We start from the raw sequence: 12051 nt of genomic DNA, 5'->3' as shown, positions 1-12051 counted from the left end.
CTACTGTAATAGTAATGCATGTGCACCAAACATGCTGAGGAAAATAAATGTAGCACCATCCTTCTCTAATGTTTAGCCTACGTGATAGTCTACTTTCCCCACATTCAATAATATAGTTTTTTTAATAGAAGAGACCCCCACCCTCGTAACCCCGCCTCACTAACGCATAGTCTATGTCATCTCTATGATTTTTGTTTTTGCTGTGCACGGGAAATGCAAGAGCAATAATAGGTTAATATAGGCACTATATCTTTCAGACCACACTACTTGAACGGGGATTGACTATTAGTCTATGTGTGACAAATCATGCCAGCATTGCAATATAGGTCTTTGATATGTGTAAAATAATGGCACGACTTAATTTCAATACCTTAGATTGACAATTTTCAACAAGTGTATCTGTTACATGCACCCCAAAAGAGAGCTCACTCCGACGGAGGCTGTAGTGACGGCAATGTGCAGCGCACATCACTGGAGTGTAGACGCGGTTTCAGCACCACGGTATTGGACAGCTCCACGGGCGATGACAAGGTTCAAGCAAACAGGTGGTTTCATATGGATAAATGATTCCATCGGGGAAAAACTTGGATGATTGAAATATATATATAATATATAAGGAAAGGAATAACAGTCTATTTTGCTTGATCAGGCCTTCTAATGTTCTCTTTAGAACAACTACATAAAAAAGGCTACTGAAGTAGCCTAAGTAACCTAGTCTATTGGTATTTGGTAGACTAAGTAGGGTATGGTATTCTATAATGTTATGGATTAATTTATTGAAATGTCCACCACTATTAGCAACTTACAAATTCGTTTGTGCTTCGTTTTATTCAATGATAAGCAATCGTCTACATAAGAACATTTGTGTCTGTATTTACAGCAAACATTATAATCTAGTCTATTCTAAGAAGAGACATTGGAGTTAAATTAACCCGGCCCACTTAAAACACGCACTCACACACAATTCATGCTAATTCTATGCTCTCTCATCTCATCAAAGCAAGAAGCGCGTCGTGCTCACTTGGTTGTAAAAAAGCGTTCTATTTGATGTTGTTTCACTTCTTGGCAAGCTATTGTGCTGTGTTTGAGCTCGAGCCGCAATATCAATTGCTCTTCGTATTGTTCATGCTGATTGGAGTGATGCCCTCAGTCCAGGTTGTGCGCTCAATAATTGCCCATTGGCGGGAACCTTCCTTCACGCCCACCCGCACGCCTGCTCTATAAATTAAGTCTAACACATAGGTCTTACATGATAATATGGCTAGTTAGGGTTTCTGGTTTCTTTACCAAGTCAGAAATATAAAATATAAAACCGCCACTGCTTTCATGAGGTTGGAGTAATGACATGTTCAACTACTTACGACATTGGCTCGAATCTAGGTTGTGCCTTTATAAGGAATACTTTTTTCACTTATTTCATTTACTTTTTAAACCCCAAACCTTGGTCTGGTCTGTTTTGATCTGTTTCGCAAGCTTTCCCGCAAGTGTCGCGATGTTGCGCCTCTGGGTTTAGAAACTCACTCTCCAGGGGGGACAGCAGCTAGCTCATCTGTGTAGCAATGACTTGTTTTAGCTTGTTTTCTGTGGAATAGAGTGCTACTGCTAACAGAGTTCATGGTCATTGTGGCAGACGTTTTTATCCAAAACAAATTGCAGGTATCACATTGATTCAGCATATGTGACTTGTGTTGGATTTGAACCCACAATCATGGTGTTGCTAGCAGCCCACTGAGCCGTCAGTGGCATCTCTTTCTATAATAACATAATCAGACTTTGTTCTTGATGCTGTGCACTAGATTTGTATGCATTCTGCAGTAGGCAACTCAGATACTGTATCTCATTCATACGCACACACACACACACACACACCATTTAACAGTTCAGTGTCCTTTCTATTGCTTACAGAGCAGCAAGACTAATGGAGATCCCAGCATGGTCTGTAGGCTGCTTGGAGAACACCCACTCCTCACTACATTTTCCCTTTGGGCAGCTAATCTATATGGGTATGGTTGATAGCACAAATATCACATTTAAGATAGTGGTGACTGCTAAAATCAGAGACTTAGATAAACATCTATGAAGGCAGATGACAGAGATGGTCTTGAAGTCTCTATCCCAAAAAATCAACCAAAACATATTTAGGATCACAATACACCCCTTCTCCGACATTCATTAAAAACGCTATCTTCTTATTTTCTCTCTCTCTTTCTTCCCCTCTCCTCTGTGTCTCTACTTCTCCTAGTTCAACCATGCCATTCGTCAAGGATGTGTGGTTGTCACGGCAACCACCTCTCTCTCTCTCTCTCTCTCTCTCTCTCTCTCTCTCTCTCTCTCTCTCTCTCTCGGCATCACAAGGAGCAGATTAAATTCTTCCCATATCTCACCTAACAAGCTATGACAAAACACCCAGATTAGAAAAGAAGACAGAGAGAGGGAAGAAACCAATCTGCTCAGACAAGAAGGGGTGGGGGATGGAGATATAGGAAAGGAAAGAAGGATGGTTAGAGGGAGGGAGGAGTCAGTGAGAGGGAGGGTGATCTTCAGGGCTCCCTCCATCTTATGTTACTGAGGAAATATATCTACCCCAATGACAGTGGACATACACAATACACACAAAACAAACAAACAAGTCCTTAGCATTCTATTTATAATTATGATAATCATTAATGGGTTTAAGTTGTTTGCCTTTCACTAAGCTCCCAATGGCTACCTATGGGGGTAGGTAGCTCACCCCATCCACCACCAATGTGTTGCATCCATCAACTCAAACCTGCGGAACCACCTGCTTTGGAACGATCTTTGGATACAGCCATGTTTTGTCGTAACCTCGTCTACAGCTGTGACCGCACTGGTCTGGAAAGGAGGCCGTTTGTTAATGCAATATTTGCTCAGAAATTGGTTGATTGGTTCTCTCAACAACAACAAAATTCTTTAGAGACCTCTCGTTGTTTGGATTTGAAAAGGGAGACATTGTAATGGAAGGGGGCAGCGCTGGGGGCTGTGTTTGGCTGTGCGTGTGGGTGTTTGCTGTGCGTGTGGGTGTTTGAGTGAGAAAGACACAGAGGAGAGCCAACCAGTAAAAGCACAGCCCCCTTCATTATCAACACATTGTGCTGACGACATCAAAGAGCCATTCCAGGCTTGAAGAGTTAGGTGTTAGCCAGACTATAGGGACTATGCATCGACAGTGTCAAACAAATGGAAAAAGGGTAAAATATTGATAGAGAGATAATTAGAGGTTTTCTCTTTCTTCGCCTTGCTGTCTCCCATGGGCTATTTCTTCATACCAACTGATACAGGAACTGTTCAGGAACAGTTCTACAAACTGCAACCAACCAGGCTGGAGCAAGTGAAGCGTGGACATGAGAATATGTGCATATGAATGATATTGTTGGAAAAATTGATAGATAAAGCATAAACAATTATATGCCAGGAGACAAAAGAGGGACCAAAATACCAATCTGTTATGTGCAAACTTTCCCTCCCTCTGTACTCCTGCCATATAGTTTCACCTGAGAGAAATCCAGATTGAGGAGCAAGTGAGAAACTGTATTGATATGACCAGTTGAGATTGAGCCAAGGTCCAGGCAGTTTCAGTCCTTGCCAAGCCTCGCTTGTTGCCGTGTGTGTTTGTGGTTGTGTGTGTTTATGTGTGTGTGGTAAACACACCAGCTACTTGAGCAAATAATGTGAAGAGAGGACAGAGTGGAGGCCATCATCAAGCATCAGTGTGTGAAAGACAGTTACTGACACATCTGTCTGCCTTAGAGTCCATTGATTCTCCATTCAGGTTCGGTGAATGGAGAGGACCGCAGGTGACTCAAGAACTGGATGTCAGCCCAGAATTCAATTGCCACAGATAGCATTTCAAAGCGTAATCAACAGCAAACAATACATATCTGCATCTACCACAATTGGGATTGAAACAGATATTTTCAGGACAATATCTCCACAATTTACCGCTGTCAAAATGTCACCCTGAATGTCACCCAACCTCCAACACAACAATGGGGCTCGTAGACCTTGGAAACATTGAGGAAAACACTCCCAACATTTGTGCAGTAGCGATAGGCTGTTATCAGTGTGGAGGAGATACAGCCTGAAGGTCAGCTGTATCTGTGAAAGCCATTGCCACGGTTCACAGTGTTATTGTCACCTCTCAGGTCTACAAGCAGTTCCTCCTGGCACAGGGCTGAGCTCTACAAAAAACCCTGCTGCACACTTCATCCACACCCTTTCTGATGAAGGAGACAGAGATGAGAGACAGAGGACAGAGTGGGAAGAAAGGCAGATGAGCATTGACAGAGAGATAGAGCAATGGAGTCTTGTTTACAATCCTTACCATATAGGGGAGACTGGGGGCAATTGTAACACCTTGAATTTCTTGAAACAGAAACAATCTTGAGTGATGAAACTCACAGAGTATTATTTTTCACTGGTTATCCCCAAAGCCAACATCTCCTTTGGCCGCCTTTCCTTACAGTTCCCTGCTGTCAATGATTGGAACGAATTGCAAAAATCACTGAAGTTGGAGACTTATATCTCCCTCACTAACTTCAAGCACGTCTGTCAGAGCAGCTTACCGATTGCAGTAGCTGTACACAGCTCATCTGTAAATATCCCATCCAACCACCTACAGTGCCTTGCAAAAGTATTCGGCCCCCTTGAACTCTGCGACCTTTTGCCACATTTCAGGCTTCAAACATAAAGATATAAAACTGTATTTTTTTGTGAAGAATCAACAACAAGTGGGACACAATCATGAAGTGGAACTTTTTTAACAAATCAAAAACTGAAAAATTGGGTGTGCAAAATTATTCAGCCCCTTTACTTTCAGTGCAGCAAACTCTCTCCAGAAGTTCAGTGAGGATCTCTGAATGATCCAATATTGACCTAAATGACTAATGATGATAAATACAATCCACCTGTGTGTAATCAAGTCTCCGTATAAATGCACCTGCACTGTGATAGTCTCAGAGGTCCGTTAAATGCGCAGAGAGCATCATGAAGAACAAGGAACACACCAGGCAGGTCCGAGATACTGTTGTGAAGAAGTTTAAAGCCGGATTTGGATACAAAAAGATTTCCCAAGCTTTAAACATCCCAAGGAGCACTGTGCAAGCGATAATATTGAAATGGAAGGAGTATCAGACCACTGCAAATCTACCAAGACCTGGCCGTCCCTCTAAACTTTCAGCTCATACAAGGAGAAGACTGATCAGAGATGCAGCCAAGAGGCCCATGATCACTCTGGATGAACTGCAGAGATCTACAGCTGAGGTGGGAGACTCTGTCCATAGGACAACAATCAGTCGTATATTGCACAAATCTGGCCTTTATGGAAGAGTGGCAAGAAGAAAGCCATTTCTTAAAGATATCCATAAAGAGTGTCATTTAAAGTTTGCCACAAGCCACCTGGGAGACACACCAAACATGTGGAAGAAGGTGCTCTGGTCAGATGAAACCAAAATTGAACTTTTTGGCAACAATGCAAAACGTTATGTTTGGCGTAAAAGCAACACAGCTCATAACCCTGAACACACCATCTCCACTGTCAAACATGGTGGTGGCAGCATCATGGTTTGGGCTTGCTTTTCTTCAGCAGGGACAGGGAAGATGGTTAAATACAGGACCATTCTGGAAGAAAACCTGATGGAGTCTGCAAAAGACCTGAGACTGGGACGGAGATTTGTCTTTCAACAAGACAATGATCCAAAACATAAAGCAAAATCTACAATGGAATGGTTCAAAAATAAACATATCCAGGTGTTAGAATGGCCAAGTCAAAGTCCAGACCTGAATCCAATCGAGAATCTGTGGACAGAACTGAAAACTGCTGTTCACAAATGCTCTCCATCCAACCTCACTGAGCTCGAGCTGTTTTGCAAGGAGGAATGGGAAAAAATTTCAGTCTCTCGATGTGCAAAACTGATAGAGACATACCCCAAGCGACTTACAGCTGTAATCGCAGCAAAAGGTGGCGCTACAAAGTATTAACTTAAGGGGGCTGAATAATTTTGCACGCCCAATTTTCCGGTTTTGATTTGTTAAAAAAGTTTGAAATATCCAATAAATGTCGTTCCACTTCATGATTGTGTCCCACTTGTTGTTGATTCTTCACAAAAAAATACAGTTTTATATCTTTATGTTTGAAGCCTGAAATGTGGCAAAAGGTCGCAAAGTTCAAGGGGGTCGAATACTTTCGCAAGGCACTGTATTTGAAAATGAACTTTTGAAGGAGCGGATCTACAGTAAACAATTCTAGCGAGTGGTTAGTGTTATAGTTCTGAGCTCAGTTAACCCACTTTCCCATTGGCCTATATGCTGCGTTCAAAACAATTGGAAACTGGGACCTGGTAACTCCCCGACTTCCATCTTCAGTGATTTCAAGACAACTGGGAACTTGAAAAAAAAACTAGCTCGATGGGAAAAATAATTTTGAATGATTGTCCAACTCGGAATCGGAAGTCGGAAACTCTGGCGTCTTTCTAGAGCTCCTACTTTCCGACCTGAAGATCACTGACGTCATGATTTGACCTTGAGTCCCCAGTTGTCTTGAAAGCACCACAAGGCTCAATCTCAGCATCCCCCCCAATCCAACATTCTCACAAAGTCTCATCCAATGATGTATACTGAACAAAAATATAAACTCAACATGTAAAGTGTTGGTCCAATGTTTCATGAGCTGAATTAAAAGATCCCAGACATTTTCCATTTCTCTAAAATGTTGTGCACAATTTGGTTTACATCCCTGTTAGTGAGCATTTCTCCTTTGCCAAGATAATCCATACACCTGACAGGTGTAGCATATCAATAAGCTGATTAAACATCTTGATCATTACACAGGTTCACCTTATGCTGGGGGCAATAAAAGTCCACTCTAAAATGTGAAGTTTTGTCACACAACACAATGCCACAGATGTCTCAATTTTTGAGGGAGCATGCAATTGGCATGCTGACTACAGGAATGTCCACCAGAGCTGTTGCCAGATAATTTAATGTTCATTTCTCTACCATAACCTGCCTTTTACGCAGTTTCAGAGAATTTGGCAGTACATCCAACCGGCCTCACAACCACAGATGACGTGTAACCACACCAGCCCAGGGCCTCCACATCCAGCGTCTTTACCTGTGGGATTGTCTGAGACCAGCCACCCTGACAGCTGACAAAACTGTGGGTTTGCTCAACTGAAGCATTTCTGCATAAACTGTCATAAAACATCTCAGGGAAGCTCCTCTGCCTGTGGGCGAGAGGTTGCCGATGTCAACGTTGTGAACAAAGTGCCCCCATGGTGGTGGTGGGGTTATGGTATGGGCAGGCATAAGCTTCGGGCAGCGAACACAATTGCATTTTATCGATGCTAATTTAAATGAACAGAGATACAGTGATGAGATCCTGAGGCCCATTGTCGTGCCATTCGTCCGCCACCTCATGTTTCAGCATGAAAACGCACAACCTCATGTCACAATGATCTGTACACAATTCCTGGAAGTTGGCCTGCATACTCACCAGACATGTCACCCATTGAGCATGTTTGGGATGTTCAGGATTGATGTAAACAACAACGCATTCCAGTTCCCACCAACATGCAGTAATTTTGCATAGCCATTGGAGAGGAGTGGGACAACATTCCACAGGCCACAATCAACAGCCTGATCAACTCAATGCAGAGGAGTTGTGTCGCGATGCATGGGGCAAATGGTAGTCACACCAGATACTGACTGGTTTTCTGATCCACGCCCCTACTTTAAAAAAAAGGTATCTGTGACCAACAGATGCATATCTGCATTCCCAGTCATGTGAAACCCATGGATTAGGGCCTAATGAATTCATTTCAATTGTCTGATTTCCTTATATGAACTCTAACTCAGTAAAATCTTTGAAATTGTTGCATGTTGCATATATATTTTTGTTGAGTATAATTTAAAAGTATGCATTAAGGTGTCTGTAATAGAATAAATATGGCAAAAACAAATGTAGACATTAATAAACGCATTTCTAAAGCTTCCCCCCAAACAATTACACCAGTGGGGGAGTGCCAAGATGGAGGCCCAGTGGCTTCAAAACAGAGCCACTTAATAGTCATCTAGTCTGTATATAAATCATTGGTCTCATCAGCAAACAAGAAAACCTAATTCAGGAAGACAAAAGAGAAAGCCATTATATAAGACATTGCATCTTAATGATTCTGGTTGTTTTTATGTTCTAAATCTCTAAATGTTGTACAACTGCATCAAAACCTCAGTAAATGTATTCGTGCCTTTCTTTCCATCCATTCAAATCCATTAAAATCCTTAATATGTATGGCCTTTCCTTTCAACGTAGCCTAGCTATTTCGCTGCTTTGCGTAGCTTGAAGTAACTTGAGACGATTTCATATTTTGCTCATGCTTATTGCCTAAACATGTTGTTTAGCTATTGCCTAGGGTAAGCTGTGCACATTTTGCTGTGTCTAAATAATTTGACGCTTGTGTCCCTTCAGACAGAGGTAGCATACAGTATACAAGGTGTGCCTGTATTCATGACAGGGCAGGCTAGTGAGAACTGGACTGTCCACTTGTCTGAAACGTCATTGCCAATTCATACTTTTCACCCAAACGTTTTTGCGTTGCAAATTATTCTGAAGAAATGTGTCCATATATTGGTATTTTAGTGCCACTTATCAGTAGTAACTGTGGATGCTACATCGGTCAATGGCTGAGCTGAGTTGAGCAGTATGTCATTTTGTCAGATGATATGAAATATGCCGGCATCAGAGGCTATCGCTTGTGTATCTTGGCTCCATTGGTATTTACATTTGAGGGCAGGTTGATATCTATGAGTGCCCGTGTTTACGGATTTGGGGTTGTACCTGGTAGGTTCATTGATAATTTGTGTGAGATTGAGGGCATCTAGCTTAGATTGTAGGACTGCTGGGATGTTAAGCATGTCCCAGTTTAGGTCACCTAACAGTACGAACTCTGAAGATAAATGGGGTGCAATCAACTCACATATTGTGTCCAGGGCACAGCTATATCATAAAATCACCAGGATAAAAAGAAAACCCATTACAATTGAACCAGCCTTCTTTATAGTTGGCCTAGGGTAAGGGTAGCCTATGGAGGGATTTGGTTCCTAAAAATGGGAACTGGGAAACAAGCAATTGTTACAGGAAAAGATCTTCTAAATACGAGGTTTACCGGTATTCACCGAGGTTCTCATTTAGTTTCATGATGGGCATGGAAACATGTAGCCTACATAAATGGTAAAAACATTAGTTTCTTATGTTTCTAAATATGAGGTATACAGGCACCAAAAGCACACTACTCTTGGTCCATGTGCATGTGGGTAAAGTGCGTCATGGCTGGATAAGCTACGTTTCTGCTGTCAAAATTCCTGCCAAAAGTAACAAATAATTAAAAAGCAGCACTAACAAAACAATAGCGAGGCCAGATACAGGGGGTACTGGTACAGAGTCAATATGCGGGGGCACAGTTTAGTCGAGGTAATTGAGGTAATATGTAGGAAGAGTTATTAAAGTGACTATGCATAGATAATAATAGAGAGTAAAATAAGTGTAAGAGGGGTGGGTGTGGGAGGGGGGGGGGCAATGCAAATAGTATGGGTAGCCATTTGATTAGATGTTCAGGAGTCTTATGGCTTGGGGTTAGAAGCTGTTTAGAAGCCTCTTGGACCTAGACCTGGCTTTCCGGAACCCCTTGCCGTGTGGTAGCAGAGAGAACAGTCTATGACTAGGGTGGCTAGAGTCTATGACAATTTTTAGGACCTTCCTCTGACACCGCCTGCTATAGGAGGTCCTGGATGGCAGGAAGCTTGGCCCCCATGTTAAGGATCAGCGGATGTGTTGCTACCTACCCTTACCACCTAGGGACGGCCCGTCAGGAAGTCCAAGATCCTTCTACTCCAAGATGGCGTAGCAGTCGGGCGTGTGTTTTTGTCTTGTCCCTTCCTGTCCCTTGTAAACATCTTTTTTCCTTGTTTTTTTGTGTATATATTTAATATTTTAATATCACAATCTATCTACAGACAGAATATACTCTCCTGCAACCAGCCTCAACCAATGTGGTACGGATCTGCTATTTTTATACTTAAGAACTCATCAACTTATCAAAAGCTAGCCTGCTAACTGGCTACCAGCTAACTGGCTACAAGTTAACCATGGTCCGCTAGCTGTCTAAAGTATATCGAACTGTTAGCTTAAGAGGCCCATCGAACAAATTCTTTGGCCACTATACCCATCATACAGAGCCCTGCTGATTTGTCGTCTGAACCGGAACCCCAACAGAAGCTAGCCAGCTAACTAGCTACTAGTTAGTAGTCAGCTAGCCACTGCTAGCAGTCATCAGCCACCTCTAGCTTGGACAACTCTCGCCAGTCTGCACAGCGCGACTCAAACCAGAGCAAATCGTTCTTATTTTTATCCATATCTCCGGATTCCTACCGCAAGCTCTGAACTTTTTTTTTCTTCACCTGGATCATCGCAGCTAGCTAGCTGCTATTCGAGTGGCCACTCCTGGCTAACGTCACTGTCCCGAAGCAAGCTAGTACTGCTAGCTGTCCAGAGCACATCAGACTGTTAGCTTAAGAGGCCCACCGGACAAATTCCTTGGCCGCTATACCTATTCTGCCAATTGGCCTGGTTTACCACATGGAGCCCTGTTGATCCGTCTGCCAACGTAATTAGCACGAGGGGGACACAACAGACTTTCTTCCGTCGTGACATCTCTCCAAGGCCCTTCTGTTACCTTGATTGCCCCGGCCCACAAGTTGCCTGAAGCCACTCACTGTACTCCTATGATCACTCTGCGACGCATGCCTCTCGCTAACATCAATATGCCTTGTCCACTGCTGTTTTGGTTACTATTTATTGCCTTATTTCACTGTAGAGCCTCTAGCCCTGCTCAATACGCCTTATTTAACACTTCAGTTCCACCTACCACACATGCGGTGACATCACCTGGTTTAAATGATATTTCTAGGCACAATATCTCTTTCATCATCAATCTATGCACAGGTTTACCCTCACTGTATCCACATCTTTACCAAACCTATGTCTATACATTATGCCTTGAATCTATTCTACCATGCCCAGAAATCTGCTCCCTTTAATCTTTGTTCTGAATGTACAAGACGATCAGTTATTTTAGCCTTTAGCAGTACCCTTATCCTATTCCTCATCTGTTCCTCTGGTGATGTGGAGGTTAATCCAGGCCCTGCATTGCCTAGCTCCACTCCCATTCCCCAGGCGCCATCATTTGTTGACTTCTGTAACCATAAAAGCCTTGGTTTCATGCATGTTAACATTAGAAGCCTCCTCCCTAAATTTGTTTTATTCACTGCCCTACCACACTTTCCCAACCCGCATGTCCTAGCCGTTTCTGAATCCTGGCTCAGGAAGACCACCAAAAACCCTGAAATTTCCATCCCTAACTATAACATTTTCTGACAAGATAAAACTGCCAAAGGGGACGGTGTTGCAATCTACTGCAGAGATAGCCTGCAGAGTTCTGTATTACTATCCAGGCCTGTACCCAAACAATTCAAGCTTCTACTTTTAGAAATCCACCTTTCCAGAAACAAGTCTTTCACCGTTGCCGCTTGCTATAGACCACCCTCTGCCCCCAGCTGTGCCCTGGACACCATATGTGAATTGATTGCCCCCCATCTATCTTCAGAGATCGTGCTGCTAGGTGACCTAAACTGGGACAGGCTTAACACCTGGGCCACCCTACAATCTAAGCTTGATGCCCCTAATCTCTCACGAATGATCAATGAACCCACCAGATACAACCCCAAATCCGTAAACACGGGCACCCTCATAGACATCATCCTAACCAACTTGCCCTCCAAATATACCTCTGCTGTTTTCAACCAAGATCGTGGCCTCCAACTGCTCTTAAATGCAAGTAAAACTAAATGCATGATTTTCAACCGATCGCTGCCCGCACCTACCCATCCCGTCCAGCATCACTACTCTGGACGGTTCTGACTCCCCTTCCAGACTCACATTAAGCATCTCCAATCCAAAATTAAATCTAAAATCGGCTTCCT

The sequence above is a fragment of the Oncorhynchus masou genome, chromosome 6 (genome assembly GCF_036934945.1).
Source record: "Oncorhynchus masou masou isolate Uvic2021 chromosome 6, UVic_Omas_1.1, whole genome shotgun sequence".
NCBI lineage: Eukaryota > Metazoa > Chordata > Actinopteri > Salmoniformes > Salmonidae > Oncorhynchus > Oncorhynchus masou.
This window is presented reverse-complemented; position numbering follows the sequence as displayed.